The sequence below is a fragment of the Mesoplodon densirostris genome, chromosome 4, assembly GCF_025265405.1.
Source record: "Mesoplodon densirostris isolate mMesDen1 chromosome 4, mMesDen1 primary haplotype, whole genome shotgun sequence".
NCBI classification, from domain to species: domain Eukaryota; kingdom Metazoa; phylum Chordata; class Mammalia; order Artiodactyla; family Ziphiidae; genus Mesoplodon; species Mesoplodon densirostris.
In genome coordinates, this window is record NC_082664.1 from 45,985,893 (window position 1) to 46,002,438 (window position 16,546).

The 16,546-nt window shown below is 45.6% G+C and overlaps 1 long non-coding RNA gene across 1 annotated transcript in view; it reads left to right on the top strand.

The window, feature by feature from the left end:
- Nucleotides 1-329: 329 nt before the first annotated feature.
- LOC132488233 (uncharacterized) overlaps nucleotides 330-16,546 on the top strand; it is a 29,836-nt gene continuing 13,619 nt past the window's right edge. The window contains exon 1 of the long non-coding RNA XR_009531729.1: nucleotides 330-461. This is a non-coding gene — a long non-coding RNA (uncharacterized LOC132488233). The remainder of the gene's footprint in view (nucleotides 462-16,546) is intronic.

Below are 16,546 nucleotides of genomic sequence, written 5' to 3' on the forward strand. Positions count from 1 at the left end.
TCAATTAGATCATCCATACAACCTACTGGAAGGAAGTAGAACAATTTTCCAAGAGAGGTATGCTTTTTTTCTGGCATTAATTTTCTTGTAGAAGACTTTGTATAGGAACTCTGAAAACATCATACAAGTGTGTTTGACTGTCTTTTCATATAGCGAACGCAGAGGCTATTCTGATATAGCTATTTCTTGCTATAATCTTTGTCACTTGTCAAAGGCATACAACATTCACAACTCAATAATGGTAAGTTTTTGTTTGTTTTTTGTGGTACGCGGGCCACTCACTGTTGTGGCCTCTCCCGTTGCAGAGCACAGGCTCCGGACGCGCAGGCTCAGAGGCCATGGCTCACGGGCCCAGCCGCTCCGCGGCATGTGGGATCTTCCCGGACCGGGGCACGAACCCATGTCCCCTGCATCGGCAGGTGGACTCTCAACCACTGCGCCACCAGGGAAGCCCAGTAATGGTAAGCTTTAATGGGAGGAAACAGAATGTGGGGTGGGGAGTAGCCAAACAAATGTGATTCAAATTTTAGCTCTTCAGTGTTTCATTCATTCACAGATATATTAGATGTTTATTAAGTTCCTGCTAAATGTCAGGTTCTAGATGTGGAGAGTAGAGCATAAACAGGCAGGCAAAGTCCTTACTCCAGGGGTATGATCTAACCTGACACTAGAAAAGAACTTAGCATCCTCAGAGGGGTGGGTGGGTAGCAGGTGAGCTTTCTTTAGCTTAGCTGCTGAATCAGGTCAGGTGTAACAGAGAGGATGCTTTCAGGTGCAAGTCTCAGAAATCCCAGTTTATACTGGCTTAACCAATAAAGAAATGTGGTTTCATTGATTCAGCAGCTCAACGATGCTTTCCCTGTGCTACCCCACCTTCACTGTTGGCTCCATCCTCAGGCTGATAGCAAGTTGGATACAGTAGCTCTAGGAGTCACAAATTCAGGACAACCTCCAGAGCAAGGCAGGAGACCATTTCTTCCTGCAGCTTTCACTTAGGATGGAGGAAAATTTTTTATTGCTGCTGTCCCCACCCCATTTAGCAGACAGCCCTTTTTGTACCACTGGCCAGAATTGGCCCACTTGCCCATTTCCGATTCAGTCCTGGCAAGGGGGATAGGGGCACCCATAGACCAAGCAGGCCAACCCTGTAGTTCTTGGCCAGGTGGGGAAGGAGGATTCCTGAGCAAAATTGGGATTGTGTTAGGCAGGAAAAAGGGCAAGGGATTAATGGATGCTGGAGTAGACAGCTAACACTGCCATTTTTGGTCTTTAAATACCACTTCCCTGGGAAGACTGGTGTAGGTGAATAGTCGTCAAGGCTGTTGCAACATCTGTCTGCTTGGCTTTCTCAGAGAAAGAGCATCCTTATTATTCGCCTTATTTCTTGAGTCAGATTTAACATTTCCTATACCTTCTGCCTTTACTTACTTCTCTTAGGTCTTTGCTTCCACTTGTACACATTGAAAAACAATTCTCCTGACTGGTCTTCTTACCTCTAATTTTACTTAAATATAATCCACCTTTCACACTGTTAGTAGAACAATCTCCTTAAAAATTAATGCACATTATTACTCCTCTGTTTAGCCACTTCTTTGACTTCCTGTTGCCTACAACATAACATTAACAATCTTTGCATTAGCACATAAAAATGAAATATTTAGGTATACGTTTAACAAACGTGTGCAAGATCTATATGAGGAAAACAAAAAACTCTGATGAAAGAAATCACAGAAGATCTAAGTAAATTGAGAGGTATTCAGTGCTCGTGGCTAGGAAGACTCAATATTGTTAAGAAGTCAATTCTTCCCAACTTGATCTATATTGATTTAATTTAATTCCTATCAAAATCCCAGCAAGTGAATATTAACAAGCTGATTAGAAGCTTTATATAGAAAGGCAAAAGACCAGGAAGAGTCAACACAATATTCAAGAAGGATGAAGTTTGAGGACTGATACTACCTATGTGCCAGACCTATCAAAGTCCCTATCTTAGAGAAGCCTACAGTCTGTTGGAGAGACAACAATTCAAACAACCATTATAAATATTTTACTAAAGACTTTGGGTTCATTCAGTCTTGCTGATTGTAGTCCACAGAGTCAGAACTCTCCTTGTAGTTACAGGATGGCTTCTGGTAGCTTCCCTGTTTCTCCAGATGGTAACGTTGCCACTACCTAATGGTACAGGGATGAAATGGATATTGTAGTATTAACTCCCATGTGTATTTCCAATGTATAGTTCCATGTAAGTATTGTGCCCATTCTACAGGGTAGCAAAAGAGGCTCAGGGAAGTTCAGGAATTTGGGTAAGGTTGTTCAACCAGAAGATGGTAGAGTTGGTATTCAAACTTAGGGCTTTGGAAGAACAGAATTCCTACCACCTGCTGGTGGCTTCAACTCAGACAGAGACCCCCGTAGCTGGTAAATGAGAAGGGAGGGTGGCATCACAAGTCCCCTGGGCTCAGAGCTCACACTCTTGACCACATGCCACACGCCAGCTCCTCACCCAGGGCTAGCGCTCCTGGAAGACGTGCCTAGAGACGCAAACTGGAGGCTGGAGCCTGCAGGCCCCGCTCCATCCTCATAACCAGGGAGATGCGCGGTCATCTCAAGAAAGCAAACAGATTATGGCGGTAAGATGTAAAGGTGTGTTGGGCAAAAGACTTAGTGAGGAATGTTCGAAGGCTCAGTGTGGTTCACTGACCTCCTCTAGAAACAATAAAATTACACATGTCATTCTGAATGTGTAGGTAGAGAGCTATGTGGGAAGCTTTCTGCCAATCTCTGAAGGCAAAGAAAGGGGCTGTAGCCAGAAAGCAGTATTGAGTGGGGCATTCCTAGGTGGGGACCGTGGAACTGTGCATGCTGGGGAGGTCCTGCTGCTGTCTCTGGCAGGTGAGAGGGAGGAAGGCAATATCCACCTTACCAAACACAGGGCCAGGGCACGAAGGGCCTGGGGGCAGTGGGGCAACATTGTGAATGAACCGTGTACACCTGCATGGAGCGATGAGAGGAAGGGTGACAGCATACGAATGAGTTAACAAAGGAAACAGCGTTGTGATGCTGGTATTTACCAAACTCCAGAACACACAGAGCCATGTTGAGAGGTGACCCTGTGATGGGGGCTTCCTCCAGCCTCGGAGGGCGCCGAAGGTTCCAAAGGGATCTCTCTGCCAAGCAGCCGAGGCTCCTATGGATGGTGCTTGAAAACACTTTGAAAAGATGGAGGGAGATGAAATACTTTTCCCTGCCTCTAAATTAGGGATAAATTGAAGAACAAATTGAAGATCAAGCCTATGTTAACAGGTCCTAAAAGGACAGTCCACTCCCTGGCTGCCACGGGCAGGAGTGAAGAGGGCTGTGCAGGTGTTGTTGCAGCCCTACCCCAGAATGGGGACCCACTGCTCGTCATCCTGGGAGGTGGGTAGGACAGAGGGTCCGGGGACTGTCTGGCAATGGGAAACTGCTAAATCGTCTCAAAGACCCCCCTTTCAGTTTAGGGCTGAGACGTGCTAAGAGGGGAAGCAGGCTCTAGGATGGCACGGGGCTCTTGCTGTATGTTCAGCCCTTGGCTGCCGTTTGGAGGGCAAATACTGCCATGTGTAACCCTGAGAAGAAACATAAAGGGGAGACCCATCCACCCCATATGTTTCTCTGGCCTCATCTCGTCCCCACTCCCCAATAAAGTTCAAATTCCTGCGGGTGGCACACAAAATCCTTCAGCAGATGGCCTCAACCCACCGTTCCACGCTGTCTCCCTGTTACTGCAGCCCTCGCTCCTACTTAGGAATCACACAGACCTTATTCCCTAAACACACTGCCTTCCTTCAAGCCTCCGTGCCTTTACCCGTGCCATCCTCTCAGCCTGGATCACCTTACCCTCTCTTAGACTTAGTCAGCCCCTGACCATCGGCCCCTGACCACCACCATTGGGATAGTGCCCTCCTATGGGCTTTCCATGTTCCCCCCACAGGGTAGCATTTATTGCAGTGCAAGTACCCGTTGCCCTGTTTTTGTACTCCACTGGAGACTCCTGAGGGGCAGGGCTCTGCCAGGTTTCCAATAAGCATTCAGCTCCTGGTAAGAGGCCAATCACAATATTAGTTGGTTGACAAATGGAGGCTGAAAAGAGCAAATATTTGTTTAGCAAATATGTAAATAAAACGTAGTTATAATTTAAGTCACTATATTTAAGTTCCTATATAATTACTTTTTAAAAGGGTAGTAAAAACTCAGTTGACATTTACTTACAGGAGTTCAGAAGAGGGGCTGGAGGAGTTTGGGATGAATTCATGGAAGCTAGACCTTGGATAAGGAAACTTTAGATAAGTGGTGAAGTGGTTAAGAAAGGAAGTGTTTGGGGGAGGGTGAGTAGTATTAAGCTGGCCCAAGAGGAGCGTCCATCTTGGAGAGTGAAGGGAATACACTGCACAAGTTGGGTTGGGAGGCTTTGAATACCTGGCCAAGGACTTTGGACTTTATCTTATAGGCAGGGTTTGGAAAGCAGAGTGACACCATGATAATGGCGTGTGAGAAGGATGAATCTGATGCCTTAAAGGATTAATCAGAAGTGGGGAGGCTGGTTGGGAGCTACAGCAATTGTACCACATACAGCCTAGATGAGGTGATAGTCATTAAAATGATAATGTTGGGAATTCCCTGGTGGTCCAGTGGTTAGGACTCTGTGCTTTCACTGCTGAGGCTGTGGGTTCAATCCCTGGTTGGGGAACTAAGATCCTGCAAGCTGTGTGGCCAAAATATAGAAAATAAAAATAAAAATAAATGAAAATGATAATATCATCCTCAATTCTTCACCCGCCCCCACCCCCATAATAGAATTACACATTCACAGCCTTGCCATGGCCTCAAGCTGGCAAAGTATACTTTCCCCAACTCTTGATTTTGAGCTTGGCCAAGTGACTTTCTTTCACTGATGGGATGATAGCATATGGAATGTCAGCACAGGCTAGAGATGTGCTTGTATGGTTGGGTTTTCTCCACTGGCTTCTGCCATTGCAATAAGAACATGCTCTGCTGGTCCCAGAAAATGAGAGATTCTTTGAACAGCCTGGAGCCAAGGGCCAGCTCCAACTTAGATCGGCCAATCTCCAATCTAATTACAGACTGTGAGCGAGAAACACATTCTTGCCATTGTAAGCTACTGCCCCCCCTTTCTTTGACCCCTCCTCCACAGAAGCACTTGTCCCTTTTTCTTTACCTGTTCTACAGCCCATTCTCACTGCTGTAGAACAGGCACTTCAGGCTCTCAGCTGTGTCCACAAACTGTTCTTTTTGCTTATTCCTTCTCATCAGCATTGAAGCTGGCTCTACTCTCGCCAATCATTAAACGAAAACCTGCATGTTGACCCCAGTAATCATCCAGTCTCTCCTCAGTGTGATTTCTCGGAGATTTGTCCATACCAGCTGCTAAGCTTCCTGTCTGCATATCCTCCCTCCAACTCATTCCTCCACACTGGAACTGGATGGTCACCTCTACCATCTCATGAAGCTGCCATTCTTAGTCTGCTTCCTCTCAGTCGTACTTGACTGTGGATCACTCCCTCTATGGAGTGCTCTCCAGCCTTGGTTATTTGATACCACACCGGCTGTTGCCTCCTAGTCTCCTTTGAGGATACCACTTTCTCTGCCCTTCTCTTAAAGGTTCATGTTTCTTGGGGCTTGGTCCTAACCCACTTTCTCTTCCACTTTATGTCCTGCCCATGGGAGATCACATCCACTCCAGGAGCTTTCTCTACCTACCTATCTATCTATCTGCCTATCTAATCTATCATCTGTCAACAGCTTCCAATACTCATCTTCAGCCCAGAATTCACTCCTTGAGTGCCAGACCCATAACCCAGAGTCCTAATGGAATCTTATTGCTTTATCCAACATTTTATTGGGTACCTCCTACCTGCCAGACATTGTTGTAGGTACTGGATACATGTAGTGAACAAAAGAGACAGAAAGCCCTGCCCTCATGGAACAAATATCTTGCTAGAGTCAGAGAAGTCGGAGAATGAATAAACCAGTAAAATAAATAGTGAGAGCCACTGGAAGGTGGTAAGCAGAGCAGGGATGTCATCTGTTCATGTTTTTAAAGGCTCCCCTGGCCTGCTGTGTTACAGACAGGCTGGGGGAGGTGGGAAGGCAGAAACAGGGATGCCAGTTAGTTGACCTCTACTTCTGAATGACCCACAGACACCTCAGACTCACAACTCCAAAACCGAACTCAGTACCTTTCCCCAAACTTGCTCTTCCTCCCATGCTCGGCAGTTCAATGAAAGGCAGCTGAATCCACCAAGGACTTGAGTGGGATACCTGGAATCCCTGACCACTCCAGCCCCTTCCTTTCCATCTAACCAGTCATGAATCCTGTCCACTCCAACTTCTAAGTACCTCATTCCTTCCTTCCTTTATTTATGATTTCACTCATTTACCAAATATCTACTGAATACTTACCAGGTTTTAGGCCAGTACTAGAGAGGTAAACAATCAGATGTGATCCCTGCCCTCTTGGAGCTTAGAGTTTAGTGTGGGAAATAGATAATATAGACAAAAATAAGCCAATACACATATGACATCCTCTCATGATAAGGACTATAAAGAAAATGAACTTGTTTCAGCAAAGAAGAAAAATATGAGAGAAACTCTTAGATAAGGTGGCCAGGGAAGAACCCCCTAGGGAAGGCACAGGGCTTAGAAGGGATGGGTCATGTGAGAATGGCACCATAGCGAAGGACCACAAATTGGGAGGCTGCAAACAACAGAGTTTTACCTCTCACAGTTCTCGAGGCTAGAGGTCAGAAACCAAAGGTATCAGCAGGGCCATGCTCCCTCCAAAGGCTCTAGGGAAGGATTTTTTGTCGCCCCTTCCTGGTTGCTATGGTTACCCACAGTCCTTGGCTTGTAGACACACCACTCCAACATCTGCCTCCATCTTCACATGGTCCCCTTCCCTCTGTGCCTATATCTTTATATGTCCTCTCCTCATCTTATAAGAATACCCGTCATTGGATTTAAGGCCCACTTTTACCCAGTGTGACTTAACCTTAATTAATTATATCTACGAAGGTCCTATTTCCAAATAAGTTCACATCCTGAAATTCTGGGTGGACATGAATTTTGGGGGAGACATGATTCAACCCAGTACAAGTGGCAAGATCCTTTCCAAGTAGGTGGAGCAGCTTTTACACAGGCCCTTCAGGTAGGAAGGAGCTTGGAGTGTTTGGAGCTAGTGTGGCTGAAGTGTAGGCGTAAGGAGTAGAACAGACCCACGGAAGTTTGGAGAGAGAGGCAAAGCCAGATCGTGGAGGAAAGAGAGGGAGAGGGAAGGAATGAGGTACCCATGATGTGGAAGATAAGAAGTCCGAAGGATCAGAGTCCTTGAGAAGGTGGCCATCATAGGATGTCACGGCTGGGACCGGGTTGGCTTGTGACAGGAGAAGGGTTCAAAAGCGGAGAAGGGGAAGATGGGCACAGGAGCAGGTAGGTGTGATGGCGAGGAAAAGAGAAATCCTTTCTAATGGCTTCTGTTTTTTCAATTAAATGGGAGATAGCTAAGAGGAAAGGAGCTGGAGTTTAGAGGAAAGAAGAAACTTGTGATAGTTGTCTTGGAGAGAGCGAGATCAAGCTTACCGGGATTGCTAGGCAGAGTTAAGAGCCCTTTCCAGGTTTGTGGTTCTCTAGAATATGCCCATTTTTCTGCCTTTCACTGTCGCCCCAGCTCAGGCCACATTATCACCTCTATGTGACTGCAGCCACATCTGATGGGTTTCTCTTTCTCAACCTTGCCCCTACTCCAGTCTGTTCTCTACACTGCTGTCGCTCTGATCATCCTAAATTCACATGGCATCACACTCCAGCATAGAACTTTTCCAATAGTTCCCCATCACCCTAACATACAATCCAAGCTCTTTCACGTGAGTCTTCAGGTCCTTTATGGGCTGGTCCATGCTCGCTTCACAGCCTCATTTCTTGCCACTACTACTTCAGATTACACACTTCAAACATCCAGAATTACTATAAATTCTTGAATGTGCTACACTCTGTCTCCACTTTGAGGCTTTTCACTCACTATTCCTTCTTCCTGAAATACTTTCTCCTCCTGCTCTAGCCCCCTCCGCTGTCTGCCTGGCTGACTCTCCTCCTCCCCTCTCAGTGTCTCCTCCCCAGGCAGCTTTCTCTGCCATTCGCCCACTCCGAGTTTGGGTGGGTTTCCTGCATAATCCTCTGTGCTCTCCTTTTTTTTTTTTTTTTAGCAGTTACCACATTACAATGTAATTGCTTTTTCATTTCTATTTGGCCCTCATAAAGCAATAACCCCCCTAAAGTACCATACCTATGGTTTTCATATTACCTTACACATAGTAGATACTTTTTAAAAAATCTATTAAAAAAGTAAATAACTGAAAAGACTAAGACAAGTTAATGTCTATGCTGAAGGTCGTCAGTAACTCAAAGCTTTAGAGCAGTTGACTCTGCTTCCCCTCAAGGCACAATGCTATTGAACTTTACGCTGTGACATCAGGGAGCTGCACTCTGCATGGCCATCGCAACTCAGCTACCTGTTTCACGCTCTGGTTCTCAGTTGGACTCCTGACTTTCCATCATAAATTGCGCGAGGCTTTGTAAGGGTTCCCCACAGGATAATCTCTGCTGTGTCTTTTTGCTCTATCCACCTCCTTCCACAATCTGTGGCCTCTGTATTTGGTTATAGGTTATGCTTTTCTTTGTAAGTGGTCTTCCAGCTTCTGAAAGTCTTGGGACAGTGTGTGTATTGTAGTCTCTTGGGTCATTGGATTTTGAGTTCTCAGAAATTCTTTTTTTAAGCTGCTTTTTTCCTGCAGCAAAAACAACTTTGACCTAGTTCCGACTCTTGAGTGGTACTTCCTGCTCTGCCTTCCAGCAGTGGCCCAAGGAGATACTCCCACTCATGCCCAAGTTGTCCTCAGATGGCTTCTCAAGTGACAATGGAAAGGAAATACAACATGTATTTCTCTCCTATCAGCAGGCCCTCTGATCTTGCTAGAGGCATGTTGATTCCACTACTCCTGTATGCAGACCCAATTCCCACCGTGACCACTTTACATCTTTAACCCGTTCCACTGATGATGTAATAGTTGCCTTTCTCAGTTCTAGCCTTCACAACAGGGGAGTCCACACCAGTTCCTGTGCCACTACTAGGTGAAATCAGCTGCTATTTGCCCTTCTGCTCCATCTTCTAATAATGTACTGTTTACCGTGCTCCAGATATCACATAAACAGTTACAGTATATTGGCCTTTGCTGATTCCTCTATTACTAGGATAGAGGAAATGAAAGAATTCCCATCCCCGGCTTCTTTGTGTGTTGACCGCAATACCTATAAATTCTTGTTGGGACAATCCCGCTTTACGAATTTGTCCATTTCAGAATGCACATTTATTTTTGGTTTAAAAGAAACTATTTTGTGTACAGTTTGTAAATAAGCTTTTTCCAAAAAACCATGTTTTCAGCACTGTAACTCTTTGAAGTGTAACAGACACAGTGTACTGATGTTTGACATTTATTCCAACCGCCTTCTAGAATGCCTTCCATACTGCAGAGGCTGGGAAATGAAAACTGTACTTCTCAGACACCAACCTTGCAGCTGGGGTTCTGGAAGTGAGGTCTGTTCGGAAGGCAGGAGTGAGACACAGCCCTTGCTTCTGTTCTTTTTGCTGGAGGTGTGGTCATGCACATTTAGTTTCGCTGTGTCTGATCACTGGCTCTGTGTGTTGAAAGCTATGGCAGGTCAGCTGTTTCCTGGTGTGGGTTCTAGTGTCCACTCGGGTGGTTCAGGCTGTAGCAGATACAGGGGCTTCCTGACCATGGTGGCTTCCCGAGGGCGGCAGGGGTGTTGTGGTTCTGGAGTAGCTTCCTGCTTTGACAGAGAGCTTCCTGGTGGTGGAAGCCACAGTTCTGCTGGTGACCCAGCTCTGCAGAGCAGTGTTGAGCTCATCCTGGAAAGGACCAACCTAGAGCCTGTCTCTGCTAATTTGTGAGCCATTTAACGCCATGTACTAAGGCCCTTTCTGCTGACACTAGCTGGAATGGATTCCAGACTTTGCAAGGGGGACCCTGACCGATAAACCACGGGAGTAGTTATTTGCAATATTAAATATAGCTTCTGCTTAGAAAGATGTTAAGGCAAGAGAAGCAGCTATCTAAGAAGAGAGGCAAGATTCAGGCTTTTGTTTGTTTGTTGTTTGTTTTTGTTTTGTTTTTTGCTGTACGCGGGCCTCTCACTGTTGTGGCCTCCCCCATTTGCGGAGCACAGGCTCCAGACACACAGGCTCAGCGTCCGTGGCTCACGGGCCCAGCCGCTCTGCGGCATGTGGGATCTTCCCAGACTGGGGCACGAACCCGTGTCCCCTGCATCGGCAGGTGGACTCTCAACCACTGCGCCACCAGGGAAGCCCAAGATTCAGGCTTTTTATTGGCAGCTGCAGCTATGTAGGAACCAAATTGAGGCTCTTGCCATTTTGGGTGCACATATAGCTTTCTGTGCCAATAGTGTTTTGAGTGATGGATGGGAGGCGGAGCCCTGGAGGCCCTAACTTTCACATTAACTTGAATTTATCCTAAAACTCAACCCTAAATTTAGAAGCTTTCAGGTCGAATTCTCCTGCCACAACTTTTCCAACGATGAGCGGCCCTTCCCCATTCTCTCCCTGTCATCTCTCTGGTTCCTTCCCTCCCCTCCTACAGGGGTCCTTCACCACCTCTTGTCACTCATCACAGACACACACACACACACACAAGGGAAGAGTCCATTTGTAAAGAAATAGAGTGCTATAATATAAACAACAAATTAAAGTTTCCAAGGAGAAATAACAAGATCTGCAGTAGAGTCTGTCCCCGGGAGAAAGACTCATTGTTCCTTTATGAAAAGCACAAGGGGAAAAAGACAATGTGGCAAGGAGAGAGTAAACAAGAGCAGGTCCAAGAACAAGAGCAGGTCCAAGAACGGGCAAGTCACTCTTCATCTCTCTTAGGTTCAGGTTCCGTTTCTCTACACTTTTAAGATTAGGCAATACTTGCTCACGGTACAAAATTCAAAGCGAAAAACTGGCACACAGCAAGTCTCCTGCCACCCTGGAGCCCACGCTCCTCGTCCCCGGCTCAGAAGCCAGCACTGTGGTGAGTTTCTTCCCCAGCTTGTTTTCCCAAAGGGGCACTTCTGACCTGGGGATTGCGTGGAAGCCTCCGAAATGGTGGGGAAGAGCTCTGGGGGTAAAGGTGGAGGAAGGGGCGTCCGTGGTGGTGGCGGAGGCGGTGACGGCCAGGACTCGAGCCCAGCCGGCTGGTGCCTGGCCGAGATCCGATCCCACAGCATGGACAGGACACCTGTGCTTGCCGCCTCCCAGCCGCTTGATCCTCAGGAAATAGCCGGTTCCCTGGCAGGAGGCGGGCCTGTGCCGTTTTCCTTTTAACGTTATTGTCTGCTAGGTTTTATTATGTTGTGGTTTATTCCCACAGCTTTCCCTTCAGCTGCAAATTAGAGTGCTTATGGATGAATGTTTGTTTATATATGTCATGTTGCTGTCCTTTCAGGTCCAAATACGTGCATCTGAGGCGGGAGGCTGTGTTTGTTTTTTAAACTAAGTGGAACTGCCAAACACCCTCTGCCTAGATCATGGAAAGTTGCCCTATTAGGAGTTTACAGAAGAAAAATCTGTGCCAGTTATAGCAGGTATTGAGAAAGCAGGAGGGAGGGAGGGACAGAGACAGAGACTGAGACAGAGACAGAAAACCTGAATAATCCTCTGGCAATTCTGAGTGTGACACAAGATTCTCTTCTTTCTTAGCAGTTCTGTGCCTCGTTCCTGATAATTTTAGGGTCTGCTATGTCTCTTGCTATGAGAATTAGCATCAGCAGCTTTCAAAATGACTTACCAGTTAACCCCTCCAGAAATCTTAAGACATTATTCTTTTCTTCTCCAAATTTCCCATCTCTAAGCCTTCTAATTCTCCTTCAAATTTCCATCTGTAAAGTTAATACAATCCAATAAGAAAATAATGTGCTCTTGAGACATTGACATGCTCAGAGCCATTTTATCCTGCCCTAAAGCCTGGAAAGTTTGAATTTTCCTTAGGATAAAAAAGTAAGAAATAATAGAATAATTCACTGTACTGTAACAATTAAATCCAGCAATTTAACATTACGCATTGGTAAATATAATGCTCACAACGACCCAAAGTCTCCCATGTGCTGACAGACAAAAACAAAGTTATAAATCTAAACCTCCTATTCTGAACCACATTCCTAAATGTAAATAAGCAGCCAAGCATGCTGCTACATATCTTTACAGAAGCAATTACAAACAAGCCTTATCAGTCGCTAAGTCACCAACACACACAATGCTTATCTGCTATGCCCTCTACTGGATAGAGTACACAAGACAAGTCGCATTATTTCCAATTAATTTTTGGCATCATCCCTCTGCATCTGCTTTAAGAATGCAAGGCGTGAAATTTATAGTAGCAGGTTTAATATTCCATCCAGCCAAAATTATTTTGCTACGAGGACTTACCTTTGGTGGAATATTTTGGGTTGGCCTTTTTTTTTTTAATACATAGATTGCTTCTCCCCTCGTGCAACCCACTGTCCCAACTCTCAAGCTGTCACCAAACTCTGTACGTGGCAGGAATAATTTCATGCTGAGTAAAATGTGTTTAATTTCACATCCTGTAAGAATAATTACTTAGCATAATACCACTTAAAATGTATTTCTATCTGCAAATGCTAATGAAGCTGCAAAAACCTGAATCATCTTTGGAAAGAATTAGGGAATTAAGGGTGCTTTGCCTTCACTCCCTCTTCTCCTGGAGAAGGACTGCCTGAAAAGAGAAAACCCAGACCACAGGAATAATCCAAGGCGAGAGATCCTGCTGTCTTCAAACTGGGTGTGAGTCCAGTGGCTTTTCGGGGAAGTTAATCCCACAGACCTCTCCTGAGCCTCCCCCAAGATGCTGCAACAGAGCCTCAGGCTCCCTGGAGATGCCCAGTCCTCACCCAGGTCCCACTGGAGAGCCACCAGGAGGGGACTCAGGCCCAGGGCCAGTGAGGACCACCTACCTGAATGGCAGGGCTGTGGCCTTTGGCCTTAAGGATCTTGTCTCTTTGATCATTGGTGCGCCCAAGTAGTAAAGACCACTGTGCTAGCTATTGCTCATCTTGAGGCTTAAAGCTTTCAATAAAGAACGACAAGGACTAAGAGAGAAAAGAAGTGCTTTGCCTTAAAAAAAATTCTTTAAACCGCTTTATTTGGAAATCATCTTAGAATTATAGAAAAGTTGCAAAAATAACTCAGAGAGTTCCTGTATACCCTTCCCCTGATTTCACCTAATTTAATAGCTTACGTGACTACAGTACAATGATCAAAACCAAGAAACTGACATTAGTGCAATATTATTAACTATTAACTACACGGCAGACTTGGATTCGGATTCACTAGTGTTTCCACTAATATTTCTTCCGTTCTAGAATCTAATCCGGGATCCCTTACTGCATTTAGTTGTCACAACTCCTCAGTCCCCTGCAATCTGTGTCACACTCTTTGTCTTTCCTTGTCGTTCACAGCTTTGACACTTTTGAAGAGTACTGGTCAGGTATTTTGCAGAGTGTCCCTTAATTTGGGTTTGGGTGCTATTTTCTTGTGACCACATTGAGGTTATACATTTTTGGCAAGAATGTTACAGAAGTGCTGATTCCTTCTCATTGCTTTGTGGAAGAGGGGCCTGTTCTCTTCCAGCAACGGAGTGAAGCAACAGCATGTGCTGAGGGCCTGAGGGAGCCATTGCACCTCTTAGAACCTGAGTGGTGGGTCCCAGAGAGTCAGGCACTGAGCCTGAGAGCACTCAGCATGCTTTTCTTACCTGTCTCTTCCCTTCTCCGTTACCATGGTGGCAATGGAGAAGTGAGAAGGTTTCTTCTCTGTAGGCAGGTAGCACTAGTATTTTCTTAATCCGGTGCCGTTGAGATCCGCAGAAGGACGAGGTGTAGCCAAGCAAAGCAGGGTATTATGGATGCTGAGGGGAGAAGAGGTGTGGGGAGAGGAGGACCAAGATGGAAGTGTGGCGAAAGGAACTGCTTTGTGATCCAGTGCAGCCATTTGTGGATTCAGCAGGGCTCTCTGTGACCTAGGGGTGAGATGAGGACGTCTCCGTGGGTGGGAACCGTGTTAATTTGTGTTGAGGCAGTGGTGGGGTAGACAGTTCTCAATCAGCGTTTGTGACACTGAGCCAGCAGGTTTGATCTCCTCAGTGGGGTTAAATGTGGTGGTGGTACAAAAGGATCCTCAGGTAGATTTTATTTTATTTTATTTTATTTTTTATGGTTTTGCGGTACGCGGGCCTCTCACTGCTGTGGCCTCTCCCGTTGCGGAGCACAGGCTCCGGACGCGCAGGCCCAGCGGCCATGGCTCACGGGCCCAGCCGCTCCGCGGCGTGCGGGATCTTCCCAAACCGGGGCACGAACCCGTGTCCCCTGCATCGGCAGGCGGACTCTCAACCACTGTGCCACCAGGGAAGCCCCTCGGGTAGATTTTAAATGCTTGCATTTTGGTTTTCTCCTTCTCTAGATTGGAAGTTCCCTAGGGAACAGGCCCTAGTCTGTCTGGTTCCCCTCCCCCTCTGAAAACCTAGTACCCGGGGCCTGGAACACTGTAGAGCTCAAAAACTGTTTATGATTAAATGAATTTTTTAAAATGAGTTTTAAAAAATTGAGTGGATGAGATACTCATTTACAAAACACACTGATGGGCACTCCACTCATTCCTTATTGCAAGTCTGTGGCCCCGGCCCCAGCATGGTTTTGGAAGCCCAGTGGTGGCTGTGAGTTCAGGGCTCCAAGCTTTCCGACCCATATCTGTCCTCAAAGTGCCTGGCGAAGCTGTGTTGGGAGGAGGCTGTTCTTTGAGAGGTCCTGGGAATCTACAACGGAATCTACACTCTTTGGGGGAAAGTGGAATCAGATCAAATGTGTAGATGGCAAAATCTCAGTTTGGAAAGAGGCAAATAGTAGTAATGTTGGAGCTCCCTGCCTAGTGGACCATGGCTTGGGGAAGCCAGTAAAGAAGGGAAGACAGTGATGGTAATGGAGTTGCGTGGAATGGATTTTACTCGTGTGTGTGTGTGTGTGTGTGTGTGTGCACACGCGCATGCACACGCATGCTTGGGAAGGACTAGGATTCTGCTGTTTCAGGGACACAATGACCCCGCCAGGCACATGTCCCTCTGTGTGTGTGTGTGTGTGTGTGTGTGTGTGTGTGTACGTGTACTACTTCACGCAGGCAACAAGATCTAGAGAGGTGTCACCTCTCCATGGGAGGTGACAGTGAGTTCCTGCAGGAGACTGCACACTGCTGGGGGAGCTTTCAGCTGAGATGAAGGTGTTTGTTAAAGTATTTCTTTAATCCAGCAGCACTATAATAAAAAAGATCAAAGATCTATCTTACAAAATTTCAAGCAGGTCACATGTTTCACATGACAATTATAAGCACAATTATTAAGAAATCTTATGGAATTGATTTAAAATAAAGTTCTAGTTTTGTTTGATTCTTGCACAGGCTCCCACATTTATCTTGTACAAATTAGCTCATAGCATTCAACAGGTTTAGGCTCTGTAGATCAACTATTTAATTGTTCACAAGGGGACATGTGAAAGGAGAAAAGTATTGTCAGATAAACGCATGCAGCATGGCTTGTGTGGTCACATCAGAAGGAGTCTTTGTCGCATGAATGACACTAAATTTATTTGCCTCCCAAAGATGAAAGCCAAACTACTTCCAGCTCTGCCAGTAAATGCAGGAATGAAGCCATTCAATGGATATTAAATGGAATTAGTTGTTATAACAATAATTGTTATTATTGTTGTTATACATTTTTACAAATCGTACTTATGACGTCAGAGCCAAATTTGGAAGAAATCATTATCATCTAAACACTGAATTGGTAAGGCTCATAATTAGGAAAACAGATATTTAGTTCTTCACAGAGGCCTCTGCCCTTCTGGACACTGTCAAAAAATTTTAATAGAGTGGCTGAACCAAACAGAACAATCATGAACACTGGCTCTAGGTGGTTTTGGTTTCTGGAGGAGAAGTCTAATTCCCAACTCAATGAACATTCCAGTGGAGCTGGGACATATTTCCTTCTGCAAAACATAGAAATACTATTATGTTCTGGACCCTGCATAGGAGGGGGAAGGAGTATATAAACTAGAGCGACATTTTTCAAATGGAGCTTTCAGTAGCTGATTCAGCTGGAATGTAATTTATGCTAATAAGTTCCTGGGTTTCAAAGTGACTTTTTCTTATCACACTAAAACCTTTAATTTGGATATATATTCCTAAGTCCAGAATGGGTAGGAAAATTCTCTATCAAAAGCCAGGGATACAACTGGCCCTGTGTAGAAAGGAAGAAAAAAAAGAAATTATATTCCAGAGGTTTGGAGGAGGGCAAGAAAGAAGTTCAGTGTATGGCTTTTAAACAATTTCCTACGACATAGTTCTTGATTTCACACA